A 21,650-nucleotide genomic window follows, 5' to 3' on the forward strand; every position below is an offset into this window, starting at 1 on the left:
AGCACTCAAATGAGTGAAACAAGCACTACCAGGCGAAGATTGCTTCGCTCAATATTTACAGCGCTGATAGAAGTGAAACAAACTTCACTTAATATTTACATTTGTAAGATATTTAAATTAATTTATTTTAATTATTTTATATTATTATCTTGTCTTCATCCTCCAGCTTCAGCCATTGTTTCAAATCATCAAACAGTTCACTATCATAATCTAAAAGAGGATTTACAGTTACTGGATCAATGAGTTTAAAGGATTTTCCATTAGGATCTGTATAGTTCCCCAATTGTGTGGACCTCTTCTTTCTCCGAAAACTCTGTCCCTGAAATCTTGTTGGAGTCAATACCAATACATCATCATTCTTCTTTCCCAACTCAGCCTCTTCATCATTCTTCTTTCCCAAGTCAGCCTCTTCATCATTCTTCTTTCCCATGTCAGCCTCTTCATCATTCATCTTTCTCATGTCAGCCTCTTCATTCATCTTCCTTTTCTTGCCCAACTGCTGCAACCTATTTTTGGCCAAAACCACCTTCCTCTTCTTCTTCGTGGCCAATTCTTTCTTTCCCAACTCAGCATTCTTATCAACAACTGCTGCAGCCTCTTCATCTTTGTTTTCATTCTGCTCGGCTTCTTTGTTGATCTCCAAACCATCAACAGCCTCTTCATCAACAATAAACCCAAAACCCTACAACAGATATTCTGCAATAGTATATTCTGCCTGCGGCAGATGCATCGTCGTCTGCGACAGATGCACCGTCGTCTGCGACAGATGCACCGTCGCCTGCGAAAATGCATCGTCGCCATCGACAATAAACCCAAAACCCTGCAACAGACTTCGACAGAAGCATTTTAAACCCAAAACTAAACCTAAACAATAAACCTAAACAATAAACACTACCTAAACCTAAACACATACCTAAACCTAAACAATACCCTAAACCATTCCTCCATTATAGCATGCATGGATATAAAACGGAGAACTAGGATAGAAACAGATAGAAACGGATAGAAACGGGGAAGATAAACTCACCTTCGACGTTCTGGAGTTGAGATTCTCGTCGGGGGCTCTTGTTTGTCGTCGGAGCTCGTCGGGGTTCGAGGGAGGGTTCGAGGGAGAGGACGTCGTCGATGTTTTGGGGGATTTTCGTCGTCGTCGGGGTTGATCAGTCGTCTTCGGGGTTGATCAGTCGTCTTCGGGAAGTTGGAAACAAGAGAGAGGGAGTGAAAGGAGAACTGGGGAAAGGGAAACAACGGGGAGAATGAAAATCAAATTTTTTTTTTTTTTTAATAAAGGGTAAAATTGACCTTTTGCCTTGACAAAAGGTCAAAAATGATAAAATTATAAATGACATGCTAAAAGTGGTAATAACCCTCTTATGAGGGTTATTCCATCAAATTTCCCCTACTACAACAATTTTGACATTTTAGAACATATTATTACGCTTTATATTTAATAATTTTTTTCCTTATCATGTTGTTCCACATTTGTAAATCTTTTGATATTTGTTACAAACAAAATATATATATATAAAAGAGAAGTGTTAGATAAAGCCTCTTAAACATGCATCATAAAATCAAGAATATCTCCAAACAAACGTCCGTCATTAATGTAATCTTCACGGTTTCCAGCATCACCACCTTCCACACAATGATTCCTCTTCTTCTCCATACCACCCAAAGGAGCCTTCAACTGGAATGGCCATAGAAAGTTATTGGCCTGTTTGAAATGTGGTGCAACAATCATGATCTCATGCACAAGATCTTCAATACAGATAATCCCTACTTCCCTATACCCTGTTTAATTATCGAATTGTCGGTCAAAGCAATCCTCTGCTGGCTTAGCTTTCCATACCCCCTCTTGTAAATCAGTTCTTTCACACTCTTCAGGTTCGGATAACTGGATATTAACAACCAATCAATGTAAGAAAGATGGACCATGAAATTTTAAACGAATTTTATCTTTTAACATATTTTACATACCCATAAGGAACATATGGCTCAACCCTGTGAAGCATATTGAGTGTTGCTTTGCTCACTTTCAAGAACACTCCATTGAGTGATAAAGAGCATTGATACCTCTAATTCGAGTGATAAAGAGAAGCTTTGCTTCAGGGTTCACATAAAACCCACCTTTCATTCTAACTTCCCGTTTCAGATTAACCAGCTCCTTTTGCTGAATTAGAATAACAATTTGAATTCATTTGACAAGTTATATGTATATATAATAATGGTAATTTGATAGATGAACTATATCAAGTCTCACCTGTTCATCATACTCTTTTGCATATGCTTTTGCTTTGTTAAAAATTAACTTCCTGTCTTCACTGCAATCAACTCTTCTTTCTTCTTCACTTTCCATACCTCATTTCTCTTTTGTTTCTTCAAAACTGATTCAGGTACGACAACATCAGCCTTCACTTCAGACATCTCCACCCACTACAAAAAACAAGTGTAAGCATCCAAGTTGAAAAGATTCCATATGAACTGCCAAATAAAATTGTTAAGGATTTGTAGTAATCTTATGTGATGATAATCAAATAAGATTCAAAATTGCAGCCCAAACATATACACTAGGAAGACACTGATAATAACAGCTATGAACAAATAGATAGAAGATCACTTCTTTTTCCTAAATAGGACAGGAGAGTATGCAACGGAAATCTACAAGGGATGCAATGTCAATACTTCATAAATCAATACAACTAATAAGGTTTTGCTTTAGAGTGCATTTCCTCAAACACCTTGCAGGCATGCATATCCAAAAGAGTTTTTTTATAAAAAAAAAAAAGAGGTGTGAGAGCCTGTCAGACGACCGCTAGACCAACCCAGACAGGGCCAAAGCACTGACCGAGAACGATCCTCTGCAGCAGTGTGACCACAGCCGAAGCAGGTGGGCCAGCAGCGCCGTTAATCACGCTCTGGTCTAGCGGCAATGTCTCATCAACCAGACAAAGATTCCTGTCTCCTTAGAAATCAAGGATACAGATGTACGAGCCTATAGAACAGATCCTGTTCAAGTAAGGTCGTGACTAAAGCTTTCTAACCTTCTTTATATATAGTGCAGAAACTTAGATTATCTGTGCGATGTGGGATATAAACATCAGGTTACTCAAGGCCTTGTTTGGAGTATGGAATATAAAAATTTACCCAAACAAGATTTAGACTAAAAATAACCCCAACAACCTCCAAAGAGTTAAGATTATACTAAAAATGATTTCACTAGTAGGGGGGTAAATTTTTCAAATTCAAATACTCTCCTATACTATATTGTCTATTGATTCTGTTTCCAACCCTCTTTTCTTTCCTATTGATTCTTAAAGGTAGTATCTCCAAATTCTTGAACCAGGTTAACTAGATTGGCATGCAATCTCAGAAGGTGTTGTTGCCATTGGAGCTAGAAACTGAATTCAATATTTTTCTATAATTATTCGCTTTACTTTCACCTTCTTCAAGTATTGTGCATCCTTCATCATGTGTTGAAATTAGTTAATCATGGAAGGAAGATAGTGTAAACTTTAAAATTATTTCATTAACAGGGTAACTTTTCATATTCAAATGCTTGGGAAAATCAGCCTACATTAAATTAATTTAACCAAACAAGCTCTAAACTGTGATATGTCCTGTGAGATGATAGAAAAATAAACTTCAATGATAAAACTGATCATTGATAGGATCAATCAAAATGAAGGCCGTGTCTATTGATGGATTTCATAGAAAGTTCTTCTCAAAACCAAAGAATAGTCGATGTTGGAATGATATGCACATTGAGGGTAGAATATCTATATTTAAGGATGCACAATGGAAGGTAGATGAGCACATTTGTTAATTGGACTAATTGTCTTCAAAAACTCATGCCTCTCTATCGTCAAAGAATATCAGCAACAAACCATGGCCACCAACAAACAGCTCTAAGGACTGTTTTGGAATATGGTTAAATAGCTCTTCAATATTAGGATGTCACCAACTAAAGGGGTCCAGTCTAAATAAGTATACCAAAAAATGGTTTTGACAAAAGAAAAGAAAAAGTTTGGAGTCTGTCTGTCAGACAACCGCAAGACCAACCCAGCCCGGGCCAAGGCCCAATGACTGAGAACGATCCTCTACAGCAATGTGACCCACAAGCCAAAGCCGGCAGCCACAGCACCGTTAATCACGCTCTGGCCTAGCGGGAACATCTCATCAACCAGACATAGATTCCTGTCTCCTTAGTAATCAAGGATACAGATGTACGAGCCTATAGAACAGATCCTGTTCAAGTAAGGTCGTGACTTGCAATCTCTAAACTTTTTAGTATATAGTGTAGAAAGTAATACCATATAACCAATGTGGGATCACCAAGTAACAACCGATAAGTAACTTAAGGCCTTGTTTTAGGGATATGGTTAAATTTAATTATATTCTTAATTAAGAAACAGAATAAATAAGTACACCATTATTTACCTAAAGAAGATCTAAAGAGTTGAGTTGAGAGACTGAACAGTGTGTTACGGCATCCTCCTAAAAGATCTAAACCTAAATGACTAAAGGGTTTCAACAATAGAATAGACGGTCAAGATGGAGACAAGACAATCCAACGGCTCATGTTATAACATACATTTATAATTAATCTGTTTATTATTAATTAATAAAATATTCGATAATTACCTAAATACCCTTATTCTTATATATAAAGGGATTAGACTTGTAAAAACAGAATCACTTTTGATTTTAATGAAAACTTACTTCTTTCTTATTATCTTGATTCCATCTCTTTTCTCATTCAATCTTTATCTCATCTCTCCTTATTCCAAACTCACCATCTTCATCCCCTTCCTGTTTGACATCATCCACAAGCATACAAGCAGCACGCCACACTGGTATCAGAGCCAACGATCTTCCGACTGTTGGAAATCCCTTTTTTTCCCGCTTTCACTGCAAGAAAAAGAAACAAGAACTGGTTATTCGCGTCATGGTTGGAAAAAGATCGAAAATGGAGAATCAAGATTCCAAGAAAAACCCGGATCACATCAACGAATGTTTGGAGGAACACAATTCTATAATCCAAAGCTTAGAAGATTCTGTTCTACAAATCAATGAGCAATTAAGTATTCAGAAAAAGAGTTTCGAGGACCTTAATGCTCAAATAGATCTAAAATTCAACAATTTACAAAAGGGATTCGAGACGGCGATCGAAACATTGATACAACAAATTAACAACAATAATACTACCAGCAATCAGGGCAATCCAAGAGAACATCGGGGGTATCATAACAATCCAGCATTAAACGTTAATCCAAATACAAGAGGCGCTCATACAAGTAACGTTCAATCTCCTAATACAAACAACGTTCAGCCGGATAATATAAATGCAAGAAGGGATCATAACCGTGAAGAAGATAATTTTATATTTCAAGAATATAATAATTATCATGATCAACATAATTTCGGACAGCCAAGACCATATCACATTCATAAAAGTCTAACAAGAATAGATTTTCCTAAATTCGACGGAAAAGATGTGGATGGTTGGATATATTCAGCAGAAGAATTTTTTGCGGTTGACGACACCCCTCCAAATATTAAGGCAAGAATTGCTCGACTACACTTCATCGACAAAGCAAGAATGTGGTATACAAACTACAGATCAAGGTTAGACCCTAATATGATAGTAACATGGGATATGCTTAAAGGAGAAGTTAAAAAGAAGTTCGGTTTAACAATCTTTGATGCCCCAATGAGCGATTTAATGAACCTTAAACAATCAGGAACTGTAGAAGCACATAATGACAAATTTACAGAAATTTCCTACAAACTCTCTAGAATGCCCAATGATTACATGATGGATTGCTACTTTGGAGGACTTAGACCAGAAATTGCCAATCCGGTTAGACTACTCAATCCTACAAATATCAATGATGCTATGGCAATGGCCCGAGTTCAAGAAGCAACATATACGTCTTATGCTAAACAAGCACATTTGTACAACAACGGTCCTCCATTGCTCCCAACTCCGGCCAAAAGACCATTCAACAATAATTCTAACAGATTCAATTTCAAAAGAATAGATCCTAAAGTCGCAGCAGAAAAAAGGGCAAGAGGAGAATGCTATCATTGTCCAGAAAAATTTGACTCTACACACAAATGCAAGGCAATTGTTTATACATTGGAAGCTTCCGAAAATATTGAACTGCCTAATGACGAAGAAATAGAAGTTACGGATACAGAAATAGAAGACTTATCTGCAGTTTCATTGAATGCTTTGACAGGAACAAATTATTATAAAACAATGACTGTACCTGGGTATATCAAGGAAGTAGCAGTCAATATTCTTATCGATTCTGGCAGTACACATAATTTCATAAATGCTAACCTAATGCCTTTAATTAATCACCCTGTTTCAGTTACTAATCCTTTGCAGGTTTCAGTAGCAGATGGGTCTACATTACAGAATACACAATTTTATTCTCAAATACCATGTTCAATACAAGACTACCATTTTAACACGAATTTGAGAATTTTAAAAATGACTAGTTATGACTTGATTCTAGGAATAGAGTGGCTTATTAAATTGTCAGATATCTCATGGAATTTCAAACAATTAACAATGTCATTTTCTTCCCATGATAAAATGTTTACGATCAATAGTCTTACATCTACTATGCCTAATGAGGGAAAACAAATGACAAGTTTCAAAAAAGAAATTAAGTTTGACAAAGCTACATCATTGAAAAATTGTGTTTCACTATCTCCTCAATTTTTTTCAATCTACACTAACACCAGTTTTGAGATGCCAATAGAACAACTAAACTTACTTTTGGATGAGTTTAACTTTTTATTCCAGGATCCAACAGAGCTGCCTCCCATTAGACAACAAGATCATCAGATTGTTCTGAAGGAGGGAGCGATTCCAATTAGCCTCAACCCCTACAGGTACCCTGCATTGTATAAAACAGAAATTGAAAAATTGATTGTAGAAATGTCTAAACAAGGTATAATTAGACCTAGTAACAGTGCATTTGCAGCACCTGTCATTTTAGTTAAGAAAAAAGATATGAGTTGGAGACTTTGTATAGATTATAGGAAACTAAATAGCATGACAGTTAAAAATAAGTTTCCTATACCTATTATAGAGGAATTACTTGATGAACTTCATGCTAGCTGTATATATACCAAACTGGATTTAAAAGCTGGATTTCATCAAATTCGTATGAACCCAAAAGATATTCATAAAACAGCATTTAAAACTCATGAAGGGTTATATGAATTTCTAGTCATGCCGTTCGGTCTAACTAATGCTCCTTCTACATTTCAATGTATCATGAATACAATATTCAAACCATATTTGCGAAAATTTGTCTTGGTATTTTTCGATGATATACTTGTGTATAGCAAAAATTGGAAAGATCACTTAACTCATATTTGATTAGTTTTCGATATTCTGAAACAACATACATTCTTTCTGAAAAAATCTAAGTGTTCTTTTGCTTCAAAAAAAATAGAATACTTAGGTCATATTATCTCAGTTGATGGAGTAGAAGCAGATCCTGATAAATTGTTAGCAATGAAACATTGGCCTATTCCTACAACAATTAAAATGCTAAGAGGGTTTTTAGGACTAACAGGCTATTATAGAAGATTTATATGTAATTATGGTTTAATTGCTAGACCACTAATTAATTTGTTGAAAAAAGATAGTTTTGTATGGTCTGAAATCACACAAGAAGCTTTTGAAAAATTAAAAACAGCAATGTGTACCCCACCAGTTCTGGCATTACCTGATTTTAATGACACATTCATTGTAGAGACAGACGCAAGCAATATTGGTATGGGGGCTGTTTTAATTCAGAAACGGCAACCCATAGCATTCATAAGCAAGTCTCTTTCTCCTAATAATAAACTTCTTCCTGCATATGAGAAAGAGCTACTTGCGTTAATTATGGCTGTGAAAAAATGGAAATCATATCTACAATTTAAGCCTTTCATAGTTAAAACTGATCATGAACCGTTAAAATATCTATTGGAGCAGAGAATACACACAGTTAGTCAAGAAAAATGGTTATATAAGCTTATAGGGTTTGATTTTTCTGTTACCTATAAAAAAGGTAAAGAAAATATTGTTGCAGATGCTCTTTCAAGAGTGGAGGGTCATTGTTGGGCTCTTTCTACTATTCATTCACCTTTTTTAGATACTATTTCATCATTGTGGAATACTGATCCAAATCTTAAAAATATTATTATGGATATTCAGAAAGATGCAGACACTCACCCCTACTATTCTTATACCAACAATCATCTTAGAAGGAAAGGCAAACTAGTAATAGGATTTGACACAGATCTTAGAAATAAGATAATAGAAACAGTTCATACATCATCGGTGGGAGGACATTCGGGAGTAAATGTAACCACAAAGAAAATACAACTCGCATATTTTTGGAAGGGTATGACAAAAAACATTCGGGAATATGTGCGTAATTGTCAAGTTTGTCAACAAAACAAACCTGACTCACATCTCCCCAATGGATTATTACAACCCCTTTCAATCCCTAATCATGTTTGGACTGACATTTCTATGGATTTTATTGAGGGCCTTCCAAAATCACAAGGTAAAACTGCAATTTTCGTTATAGTAGACAGATTGTCTAAGATGGCTCATTTTATAGCAATTACACACCCGTATACAGCTTATTCAATTGCTATGGTTTTTATTGATAACATATTCAAATTGCATGGTATGCCAAAAAGTATTACTAGCGACAGGGATAAAATTTTCTTAAGTGCTTTTTGGAAAGAATTGCTTAAATTACAGGGCATAGAACAAAAGCTATCTACAGCTTATCACCCTCAAACAGACGGACAAACAGAGATAGTTAATAAATGTGTGGAAACTTACTTGAGATGCATGATTAGCCAAAGACCGCACTTATGGAGTAAATGGTTACCCTTAGCCGAATGGTGGTATAACACCAATTTTCACTCCGCAAGCGGCATGTCTCCATATCAGTTAGTATATAACAGGAACCACCAGTGCATGTTCCGTATTTGGCTGGAGATGCAATTGACCCCAATCTGGATAGAACTCTACAAGAAAGGGAACACCATCTCCAATTAGCCAAACAAAATCTCCAACGAGCACAAAACAGGATGAAACAACAGTATGATAAGAAGCATAAAGAGGTATTTTTTGAAATAGGAGATATGGTGTTCTTAAAAGCTCAACCCTACAGACAAATCACGCTCACACAAAACAAACACACAAAACTCCAACCTAAGTTCTATGGGCCTTACGAAATCACAGGCAAAGTCGGACAGGTATCGTATCGTTTAAAATTACCATCTCATACTCGTATTCACAATGTTTTTCATGTGTCACAGCTCAAAAAGTCTATTGAAAATCATGCATCAAAGACTAACCTAGATGATCTAGAAAGAATCGATTTTGAACCAGAGACGATTTTAGAAGAAAGACTTACCTTGAGAGATGGAGAAACGGTGCGCCAGTTACTCGTCCAAAGTGAGGGGAAAGATAGATCCGATGCTTGCTGGGAAGACGCTTCTATAATCACTACTGATTTCCCCAATCTCAGATGGAAATCGAAGGGGATTCGTAGGAGGCGACGCGGTCGTCTTCAATCTCAGGGAGGGAGTAGTGTTACGGCATCCTCCTAAAAGATCTAAACCTAAATGACTAAAGGGTTTCAACAATAGAATAGACGGTCAAGATGGAGACAAGACAATCCAACGGCTCATGTTATAACATACATTTATAATTAATCTGTTTATTATTAATTAATAAAATATTCGATAATTACCTAAATACCCTTATTCTTATATATAAAGGGATTAGACTTGTAAAAACAGAATCACTTTTGATTTTAATGAAAACTTACTTCTTTCTTATTATCTTGATTCCATCTCTTTTCTCATTCAATCTTTATCTCATCTCTCCTTATTCCAAACTCACCATCTTCATCCCCTTCCTGTTTGACATCATCCACAAGCATACAAGCAGCACGCCACACAGTGATATGGTAATAATACAGGACACAAGAATGATCTATGAATGATACAGAAATAGGGAGATCTCATCAGGATAAGACTATCTTTATATATCCTGCCTGTTCCATCATCCCCAAAGCAGAACATGAAGAAAGAAAGAAAGAAAAAGAAAGACTACCAGTATCAAGACTAGCTACCAATAAATTTATCCCAGGTGTTCGTTCTCAGAGAGACAGTTGAGAAATGCAGACTAAAAGTACGAGACACATCAAACAAACAAACAAACAAACAAACAGTGCAAAGACAAAACCCTAGCCTATTGCTTCAAGCTAAGGGAAGAAATCATGTCTTACAATCCGAATGAGTTGATGCGAAGAGTGGGATTTCCGTCGGAGACACTGAGTGGCGTTCTATGTGCCGATTGCGGTCAGCCAGCCGCTCATAGTACTCGACGCTACTTTATTCGGTCATTCGACGAAAGAGAAGCCATTTGCTGAGATGAAATTGGACAAATACAGCGACGAAATGACAAAATCAGCAGAAAGCAATGAAGAAGAAGAAGTGCATTTTGATCGTAATCTCATGGTATCAAAACTGAGGTGAAATTAGTAAGAAAGAGAGAAGAGAGAGCTCTTCATTCATAACTACAATAAATTGGCAGTTGACATGACATCTGCTCCGAGTTGACTCACTTCATCTTTTTTTTTTCTTTTTTTTTATTTAAATCACTTCATAATATTTTAAACAAATATTTTAAGACATTAATCACTTTATACTATAAATTAATATAAATATTGTACTAAATAGACATTTATATTATTATATATAAATTTATCACCGATTATTTTTCTCTTCACAAGTATTAAATTTCGTAATTTTGAATTGATCGGCTATTATTCTTGTCATTAATCTTTGATAATACATATATTGATTTTATGTTAGCCATTGCCCATATCATTCCTAATTATCTATTTGAGCCTTCGTAAATTTAATCGGAATTATGTTTAGCCATTGCCCATGGCTCAAGAAGAATAGTCTCAATTATGATTTTATAGGTCTAATTGATGTGGAATCTATAAGGAAGATTGTTTGAAAATTCCAGGTAAATAACTACGTACAACAATAAAATTGTATGAATTCATAAAGACTTCATGGACAAAAATATTTTAAAAAAATTTAAGAATTGAATAATATATTGACTAAGAATATTGTGAAAATATTGTATAAACAAAATTTTATATTGTTTTTAATGTATACACACAAACTTTTAATTTTCATTGATATAAACAAACAAAATAGACATATCATCTGATCAAGTATGAGTGTTATTAGTATCAATTACTATGGGGACATTGATAGTATAATTGTTTTCATAAGTTGTCTTTAGTTCATCCTCTTTCACAATACTCGTTTTCATAGCTTATTCATTATTAACTTTTTATGATGATTGAAGTAAACATAAATAACATCTTCTCCATCCATTATTATCTTTCATATGATACCTTTTCATATAATTTATATAGTTCACTTTTATTGACTAAGAGGATAAAATGCTTGAATATTAGAGATATTGATTATAAAAAATATATCAAATTAAGAATAACCAAACATAATGCATGACCTCATATAGGTGTTTGATATGGTTGATAGCTTGAATGAAAGTCATCTCACCTATTGTTGCCTCTTTAGAGCGAAAACAATCTAGGTGAAGAACCGAGCATATGCACACACATATCACTATATTTATATGCTCATAAAAATAAATAAATAAATAAATATATCATGATTAAATCTTTAGAGTAATAAGTAAAACAAATAGTTAGGACATCATATCTAAAAATATATTATTACAAATTTATGTTCAAACAACTTAACTATTAAATCACCCATCAACTCAAGAAATATTTTAGTTTAATCATCTATGATACAACATAAGTCAGAAAAATTATAGGATATGGCAGATATTGTTTACCAAATACTGCATTTTTCTAATAAAAATAATGTTTCAAAATTTTACAAGAGATGCCAAATGGAAAAGTTTTTGAATATGGGATGAGATACCTCATCCAAGATAAGAGTACTTTCAATGCACGACCAACTAATTAACTGGGACCACGTGGTCAACCTCTTACTCTCTTACCTTCTTTGTCGCTTATTGTATTCCGAAGCTCTAAGAAGGGTCTTTAGAGTTTGTAGAGAACTTATTCACAAGTTTGTAAGTTCAAAAACTTTATTTTATAACAATTTTGATTTCCGATTGCTTTTCTCTATCGAGTATTAGCTTTCGTAATTGCGAATTTATCGATCATTATCCTTGTCATTGTTGTTGCTTTTTTGGCACAATTAGAATACCACATCGAAAAATGATGGGAGTGGAAAGTTTCTTAGTATATAAAAGAAACTTGCCTCATAATTAGAATCTCACATCGGAAGATTATGGGAGTGAGAGAAGTTTCTTAATCTATAAAAGAAACTATCCCCCATTTGGTTTATTGCACTCAATAGTTGTATATTTTCTTCTTTATTAATTTATAGTCTTAGTGCTCGGAGACGTAGACAATAGTTGGCTGAACTGCGCTTGTTCTTTCTTTCGTTTCTTATTTTATTCCGCCAATTTTCCCCAACAATTGCTCTTTAATAATGCATTTATTGACTGATCATTCCTAATTGTCTATTTGAACATTTGTAAGAAATTAAAATTTAATCGGAATTATGTTTAGCCATTGGCCGTTATTCTTGAGCTTTGGTTCAAGATCAATGACCTCAGTTATGATTCTATAAGTCAAACTGATATGGAGCCTCTAAAGATGATAGTTTGAAAGTTCAGTGTAAATAACTACGACAATAGTTGTATGAATTCAAATGAAAATAAAAAGTTGGGAGTATGTCAAACAACCGCAAGACCTACCCAGCCAGGGCCAAGGCCCATTGATTGAGAACGATCCTCTACAGTAATGTGACCCACAAGTAACAATTGGTAAGTACGAGACACATCAAAAAAATAGTGTAAAGACAAAACCCTACCCTATTGCGTCAAGCTAAGGGAAGAAATTATGTCTTACAATCTGAATGATCTGATGCAAAGAGGGGAATTCCGTTGGAGACACTAAGTGGCGTTCTATCTGCTGATCGTGGTCAGCCAGTCGCTCACAATACTCGACTCTACTTTATCCGGTCATTCAACAGGAGAGAAGACATTTTCTGAGGCGTGGGACCGTGGAAGATAAAATTGGACAAATGCAACGACGAAATGACAAAATCAACCAAAAGCAATGAAGAAGAAGCAATGCATTTTGATCATAATCTCTAGCAAAACCGAAGTGAATTTAGTGAGAAAGAGAGAGAAAGAGCTCATTCATAACTATAAATTGGCGGTTGACATGACATAAACTCACCTCTCCTCTGAATTGACTCACTTAATCTTCCCTTTCTTTTTATTTAAATCAATAATGTTAGATTAAGTTAAATAAAGAAAAGAGAAAATTAATTAAGAAAGAAATAATTAATTAATTTAAGAGGATAAGTACGATATAATTTTAATGATGTGGTTGAATAAAACTAAATTGTGACTTGAACAAAACTTAGTTGGGTAATTATTTTTGTGCATGTACAAATCTAAAGAAATATGTTTCTTCGAAAGTTGTCTAAAGCAAGCGTGTAAACGTCGTCTAATTACTTCAAACGTGGTCTGAGTAATGCGCGAGCAGACATCGTCTAAATTACTTCAGACGTGGTCTGTGTAATGCACAAGCAGACGTCGTCTAAATTACTTCAGACGTGGTCTGAGTAATGCGCGAGCAGATGTCATCTAATTACTTCAGACGTGGTTTGAGTAATGCGCGAGCAAACGTCGTCTAAATTACTTCAGATGTGGTCTAAATAATGCACGAGTAGACGTCTTCTAATTACTTTAGACGTGGTCTGTGTAATGCGCGAGCAGACGTTGTCTAATTACTTCAGACGTGGTCTGAGTAATGCGCAAGAAAACGTCGTCTAATTACTTCAGATGTGGTCTGAGTAAACATACGTCGTCTAAATTACTTCAGACGTGGTCTGAGTAATGCGCGAGCAGACGTTGTCTAAATTACTTCAGACGTGGTCTAAGTAATGCGCGAGCGGACGTCGTCTAATTAATTCAGACGTGGTCTGATTAATGCGCGAGAAGACGTCGTCTAATTACTTCAGACGTGGTATGAGTAATGCTCGAGCAGACGTCGTCTAATTAATTCATACGTGGTCTGAGTAATGCGCAAGTAGACGTCGTCTAACTTCATCAGACGTGGTCTGAAGAAGAGCGTGAGCAGGCATCGTCTAACTTCATCAGACGTGGTCTGAAAAAGAGCGTGATCAGACGTTGTCTAACTTCATTAGACGTGGTCTGAAGAAGCGTTTAATGCCTTGCTTCAGCATCCTTCTGAAGAAAGCATCTGATTATCTATCCATCTCATATATAATGTTCGTTATTAGTAGTCTGACAAGTCAACTCAACAAAAAATGAACAACTGCCACGTATGCTTTAATTCAAATTGCTTGCGCTGTACCTTTTCAGTACAACGTGTTCTTAGAGAATATTCAGCACACTATCAAAAGTACAACACGATCAAACGTACACACGCTGCTGTACTATCTCGTACTATTGGCGTCCGTCTAATGGCCAACTGACACGTGTCCAAAAGGAAGATTCGATTGTTGGTGCTTTTCAAGTATAAATAGCAGCCCAAGGACAACTGACGAATCTCTCTTAGTTACTCTAACACTCTCGGTTACATTCTCTCTTGCTATCTGAGTATCTAAATATAATCTCTCTCAAGCTCAAGTGCGAATTACCTACTGTCTCTATGATAATTCTGTATTCTATATACTGTCCTTTCTATGTGAAATCTCAGTATTGTAAGTTGAATAGAGGTTGTTCTTTTCAATAGAGAGTTAGCTAGAAGTTCAGAAACAGGCAGTTGTTAAGTCCTATGTTCTCTAACTGGGTTTGTGTAGTGTTTTTCTATACCAATCAAAGTCTTCTAGTGTATATCCTTCCTCTTTAGGAAGAAGGGGTGACGTAGGAGTTTTATCTCCGAACATCCATAAAACTCCTTGTGTCTTTTACTTTTGTTCCTTGCATTCGCTTTCCTAACGCTTCAAATCTAACAAGCTGTTCCGCACTTGAATCCGTTCAAGAGCTTGTGAAGATTTGCGAAGAATAAAAACAGATCTTAATCCCTCACAGGATTAACATCGAATTCAAGTTTGAAAGCTGTTAACTATAGTCAGACCCCCGTCTCTATAGTCGACACCGATCCTAACAAGTGGTATCAGAGCCAAGTTTTTTATTCTCAAGCATCATCAGATTCCTGAAGCATGTCTACCATTCTCAACAGAATCCCTTTGTTCTCGAAGGATAACTATGATCATTGGAGCTTAGAATGCAAGCTCATTTGGGTGCCTTAGATGATGATATGGGTTATGTCATCAGCGATGGTCCAATGAAGTTAATGAAGACCAACTCCACTACTAACCCCGATGACACTCCTGAGATGAAGGAGAAACCGATGTCTAAGTGGACAACTGAAGATAAGAGGAAGAACAACCTCGACAACATGACAAAAGATATTCTCTACAAGACACTAGACGATAACATGTTCAACAAGATTACCACATGCACCTCTGTCAAAAAAATTTGGGATAAGTTGATCCAGTTGTGTGAGTGCAATGAGAAAACAAAAGAAAACAAACTTATGGTTGGCACACAGTAGTTCGACAACATCAAGATGCGTCTCGGAGAGAAAATGACTGAATTCAATGAAAGATTTAGTAAGATTGTCGTCAATCTCTCCGCTATGGGCAAGACATATAACAATAGGGAGGTTGCAATCAAAGTTAGTTGTGCTCTTCCCATAGAATGTGATATAAAAATGATGGCAATGAGGGAGTCTAAAAATCTCAACAAGATAGAACTGCATGATTTGTTCGCCAATCTGAAGGCCTACGAGTTTGAGATAAACTCTAGGAACAAAGAGGATCCATCCACATCATCTATCACTACCAAGGCGTTGGTGACTGCTGAGGAGACACATGTTGTCACTGTTGTGAAGACTACTACTGAGTAGATCAGCAGCGATGCCGTGACTTTCTTCGTAAAGAAATTCGGCAAATTCATGAAGAAGACCACCTCTAACTCAAGCTCTTCAAATAATAACAATAATAAGAGAGACTACAAGGCTAACTTGAAGTATTTCAACTATGATAAATTAGGACACTTCAAGGCTGAATGTAGAAAGCCGAAGCGGGTTGACAAGAGAAAGGATGATAAGAAGAACAAGGAGCAAAAGGCTCTTATGGCTGCTGAAAGCAAAGGCAAGTGGGTTGAAAGCACTCAAACAACTCATCATTAAGCGACAATGATGATAAAGACGTCAAATGCTTCATGGAAGATGATAAATCTGAGGTATTTGATTTCTCCTCAGAAGAGTTCACAAGAGATGATTTAACTGTTACACTCAATGACATGGTCATAGAGTACAAAAAGTTGTCAAACTCTTTCAATGAGATGAGTTTGAAGAACAAAACCAATAACACATCCTCATCTCAAGCATCTGAACCGAATTATTTTGAAAACAAGATGGTTGAGCTCTCATATGAGAATGAGAAGCTCAAGGAAAAGATCCAAACTATTTCTTCTGAAAATAAACGTTTGACTTATGTAATAAGTTCCTAGACGAAGTTTAGGGATGTAGTCAACCATCATATCAACAATTGATTTTTAAATGATTTTTGACAACTTTTTGAAATTAATTAAAAATATTTAATTTGGGTTCAATTTTAAATAGTCCAGGGATTTACATTAATCAAATTACAATTTGATTTTTAGAAATCCGTCTTTTAAATTAATTAAACATAATTAATTTAAATAATTATTTATTTTTAAACAGAGTCGCCAATTGATTTTTGAAAATTAATAAAAATAAATTGGCATACGTATACAAACGTATTGGCTAGAGTTTTTTTTAGTTCGTAATTTGGTGATACTCGGGAAAGGGCTTTCGCTCTTCATTCTCTATACTCATTTTTAAAACGGTCTCTACTTATAAAATATGCTCTTGGAAATTGGTTGTATAACGTTTTATTTTTACCGTTTATTCTTCCGGTCCTAAGCATTCATAAGGTTTGTGCATTATTTAAAATATTGTAATAACAATATTTAAATGCCGGTACATGTTACTTATGATAAATTAGGGAGGAAATTACTTGAAGGATATCAGTCATTAAAGGAATTAGAGTTTAAACATAAATCCTAAACAAACCTTTATCAAAATATTTTTTGTGGAAACATCCCAAAAATATTTTGAAAGCATTTTCTAATTTTTTGGGATTTTAAAAAAATGGCATGAGGTTCCAAAATTATAATAATAATTTTGAAATTTTGAAAAGGGAACCAAACAGGCCCTAGGACTGGTGTCCTAAGTTTTCGGTTCATTTTTTATCGATCAGGGTCTAGGAACCTCAGTCCGACCCATCAGTCCAGGCTACGAAGCCTCGGTCGAGGTGTTAAAGTCTATTGGTCCTTGGCTAAGATTATTGGTCGGGGTGTAAAAAAACATACAAGTCTTGGGTTAGCTCTAAGCTAAGTTCATCGGTCCTAGGTTCAGGAATTCTCGGTCGAGGTCGAGATTCCTCGGTCCTAGGCTTGACCTCTCGCTTGGAACTCTTAGTCCTGGGTGGAGGTCATCCACCCTAAGTTAGGGAGTTCTCGATCTTAGGTCTGAACTCTCGGTCGAATGTAAAAATCCACGGTCGGACCTCTTAGTCCTAGTTGAAGAACATCGGTCGAACCTCTAAGTCCTCGAAAAAGAACATTGGTTGGACCTATCAGTCCTAGGTTAAGTTTTTAGTCGGACCTCTAGTTTAGGACCGAAGATCCTCGGTCGGACCTACCGGCCCTCAAGAACACCAAAATTACAGGTTTTGCATTATGGGGGCTTGGATTCTTCTATCCAAGGTCCCAGGTAGCTTCACAAAGCTTCTAGGAACATTTAGAACATCACCCTAATGTATCAATCGACCTGTGTGATGATCAATTTATTCAAAACAGTTTGTAGCCAAAAAATGGATTTTAGTTTTAATGTTGTTTTGAAGTGTAAGGAGCTAGCCAATAGCTTCTTTATACTCTATATATTTGATTGATACCAAAACAAGAATATAAACAATTCATTTAGACTAATTCAAGAACTAAAAAATTGCAATTCTTTTGAAATTTTGATTTTAATCAAACATGATCGGGATGGATCACACATGTTCCAAATAATTTTTTTTGAGAAAACGGTTAAAATCATTTTATTAAAAATCCAATAATAGGAGTGTCAAAAATCAAAACCAGACAAATCATAGTTATGATTAAAAGATGACAATCAAACGACCCTAATAGTTACCCAACATCATTACAATCATGTTGGGAAGCTTTCTAGGCTGTGATCTTCAAATATTAGTCCAAGAACAACAAACCCTTGTTTTTAATTTTTTAAATTAAAATTGGGTTTTTTTCTTTTTAAGACTGATTGATCGGTTCTAGCTTTCATAGAAAACTCGTAAGATTGATTTTCAATCATCAAATTAAAGAACCAGACAACATAAAACTTATGAATACTAAATTATAAAAATTCCAATTTCAAATTGGAAGTATGAATTAAAAGATGATTTGAAGCCTACCAAGCATTGAAGAACACTCCTTATACCTTAAGGAAGCTTTTGGGATGCATGGATCCAAGATTTAGAGCGTTTTACAAAAAATTCGAAAAATCCGAAGCTTTAAGCTTCAATAGAGGATTTTTTTATTTCTTTTGATTCAGGGCTTAAGATGCTTTCTTTTACCTTTGGAAGTGTTGAAGGAGGCTATTTATAGACTTTCTAAGTCAGTGGAGGCTTTAAGTGTACCGAATCAGCCAAAAGTCATTAATAGCATTTTGATTATTCGTGAACCAACTTATCAAAATAAGGGATGAATCATCCATGTTGATGTAGCAGAAAAGATCACCTAAATAGGGTGATCATTTCAGTTTTTGAATCAGCCAATTTGGTTGACTATCAGTTGTATTCCAACTTTGGGAAATCAAAGGATAAGACATCATTGATTATCAGTTGTATCACCTAAATAACATCGCGATGAAGACTACGATGGTGGTCGAAACGACACCGATTTGGCGAGAACACGGACACAGAGCGGTCCGTTAAAGTTTCGTCCGGGTTTTCGCATTATGGCTGACAAAGCTAATGCTCGGTTAGTTGATCTAGTGCGATACGGACGTGCGCTTCCTCTACTATAGTGGGCTACGCGGGCGTTGGATGTAAATACAATGCCTATTCGATGGACGCGGTTCCGACTGTAGATTTCTTTCTGGTTTTCGACTACACAAGATTACAATTTTATTTTTATTTTAAAACCTTAAGGGTTTGTTTGAAATTGATTTTTTATTCACTTTTTGGGTTTAATTTTGATATTTTTAAATATACAAAATATTAAATAAATATGTGAAATATTTTATCAATTAATTTTATTTTTTTCATATTTTAGGGTTAAATAAATAATTTTGGTGTTCCTCATTTCATCCTAAATTATTTATTTTAATCCCTTGACTTTTTTTCTAAAATTATTTTGGGATAAAATGAGTAAAACATTTATCCCAAATAATTTTATTTTTTGTTTTGACCATTTTTTTATTTAATTAGGTTTTAATTATCAAAATAATTAATCTAATTAATTATTTTAATTATGTTTTGGTCATGGGGTTAATTATTTTGATTTTATTTATTCAAAAATAAATCAAAATAATTATTTTAATTTTATAAATTGCGTAGGTAAATTTTTAGTGCTCACAAATGTGTTTGTGCCATTTGTTTTATCATGAATGTCAGCAAATGGATGTTCATGAGTTACACTTATGTGTCGATCCCAATAAAGGGATAAGAAAACAACTAGCAATATCTTATAATCACGTCAATATGAGAACTCAATGTTTCTAATAGCTCCTCATCATCGTATCGAATATGAGAACTCAATGTCTTCAGTAGTCTCTCATCATCGCATCGATATGAAAACTCAATAGTATTTTCCTAGTAGTTCCTCACCATCGCATTGATATAAAGGCTTAGTGTCTTTAATAGTCTCTCATCATTGTATTGATATGAGAACTTAGTGTCTTCAACTCTCATCATCGCATTCGTATGAGAACTTGGTGTTTACCCATCAGTCTCTCATCATTGTATCGATATGAGAATTAGTATTTCTCAACAGTTCCTCATCATCTATTTGATATGAGTACTCAGTGTTTCCCAACAGTCTCTCATCATCGCATCGATATGTGAACTCAATGTTCCCAAGAGTATCTCAATATCACATCGATATGAGAGCTTAGTATTTGCCCAATAATCTCTCATCATCGTATCAATATGAGAACTCAATATTTCTTAGCAGTTCCTCATCATCTATTTGATATGAGAACTCATTGTTTTCCTTATAGTCTTTCATCACCACATAAATATGAGAACTTAGAGTTATTAACAGTCTCTCATCATCGCATCGATATGAGGGCTTAATGTTTTCCCATCAGTCTTTCGTCGTCGTATCAATATGATAACTCGGTGTTTCCTAACAGTTCCTCATCATCTGTTTGATGTGAGAACTTAGTGTTTGCCCAATAGTCTCTTATCATCGCATTGATATGAGAACTTAGTGTTCCCAGTAGTCTCTTATCATCGCATCAATATGAGGGCACAATGTTTGTCAAGTAGTCTCTCATCATTATATTGATATGAGAACTTAGTGTTTCCCAGTAGTTTCTCATCATTTGTTTAATATGAGAACTCAATGATTTGTCAATAGTTCTTCATCATCACATTGATATGAGAATTTAGTGCTCTTTATCAATCTTTCATCATCTTGTAAGATATGAAGATTCAATATTTCCTAAAAGTGAAATAGTACGATCATTGGTAGACTTTCATTATTTTGGGATAACTGAAACTCAACAACCAAGATCAACTTCTCATCTCAGTGTGAATATCAGTTAACATGACTCATAAGCTATGCCACGACTCATGGTTTCTAGTCTATTATAAATTGTCTTTACATGTGTTACTACTCAAAGAGGTATCCCTCAAATTTATACAACGAGTAAAACTACAAAAAAACATCGCTTTATAGATGTTCGTGGAGTCTCTACATGGAAATACATGGTTGAAAAATAGCTTGATATTGACCATACATGGGATTAGAACGCAACGAGTTCCAAACCCATGCTTTGAATATATTGATATTATGCTTGCATGCATGATCACTTTTTATAGGTACTTTGCAAGAGTTTTTCTAGAGCTACGCATAATTCCTCAAGTACATGTTGTCAAATAAGATAAAGAAGAATGGAAAACGCACAACTCTAGATTGTCTCTTTCCTTCTCTATTCTGACATTTTATATTTTGGATTTACAAATTTGGTGTCTATTTGATCAAGCTTGGACACACATTTTACAAATCGAGAATCTTCTTCAACAAATTCTGTCTAAGAGGAGCATTCTGTACACACCCCATTTTACATCCCAAAATTAAAATGAATTTGCCTGGTCTAGTATGATAATCATACTTGATTATTAGACCGGGAGAACAAAAATCAGAAACACTTTTTAGAAATGGCTTA

At 35.1% G+C, this 21,650-nt stretch overlaps 1 long non-coding RNA gene, 2 other non-coding genes and 1 pseudogene across 3 annotated transcripts; all 4 read right to left on the reverse strand.

The window, feature by feature from the left end:
• Positions 1 to 1,657: 1,657 nt before the first annotated feature.
• Positions 1,658 to 2,429, reverse strand: LOC124936636 (annotated as a pseudogene).
• A 366-nt stretch (positions 2,430 to 2,795) lies between these two features.
• LOC124937192 lies at positions 2,796 to 3,024 on the reverse strand. The gene has a single exon (XR_007099301.1). It is a non-coding gene; the product is annotated as a small nucleolar RNA U3 (small nucleolar RNA).
• Positions 3,025 to 4,032: 1,008 nt separating this feature from the next.
• LOC124937194 lies at positions 4,033 to 4,263 on the reverse strand. Its single transcript, XR_007099303.1, has one exon. It is a non-coding gene; the product is annotated as a small nucleolar RNA U3 (small nucleolar RNA).
• A 4,725-nt stretch (positions 4,264 to 8,988) lies between these two features.
• LOC124933615 lies at positions 8,989 to 9,995 on the reverse strand. Its single transcript, XR_007099021.1, has 3 exons — positions 9,864 to 9,995; positions 9,447 to 9,661; positions 8,989 to 9,054 (listed from the first exon to the last, which is right to left on the reverse strand). It is a non-coding gene; the product is annotated as an uncharacterized LOC124933615 (long non-coding RNA).
• Between the last annotated feature and the right edge of the window lie 11,655 nt (positions 9,996 to 21,650).

The sequence above is a fragment of the Impatiens glandulifera genome, chromosome 4 (assembly GCF_907164915.1).
Source record: "Impatiens glandulifera chromosome 4, dImpGla2.1, whole genome shotgun sequence".
Lineage (NCBI taxonomy): Eukaryota > Viridiplantae > Streptophyta > Magnoliopsida > Ericales > Balsaminaceae > Impatiens > Impatiens glandulifera.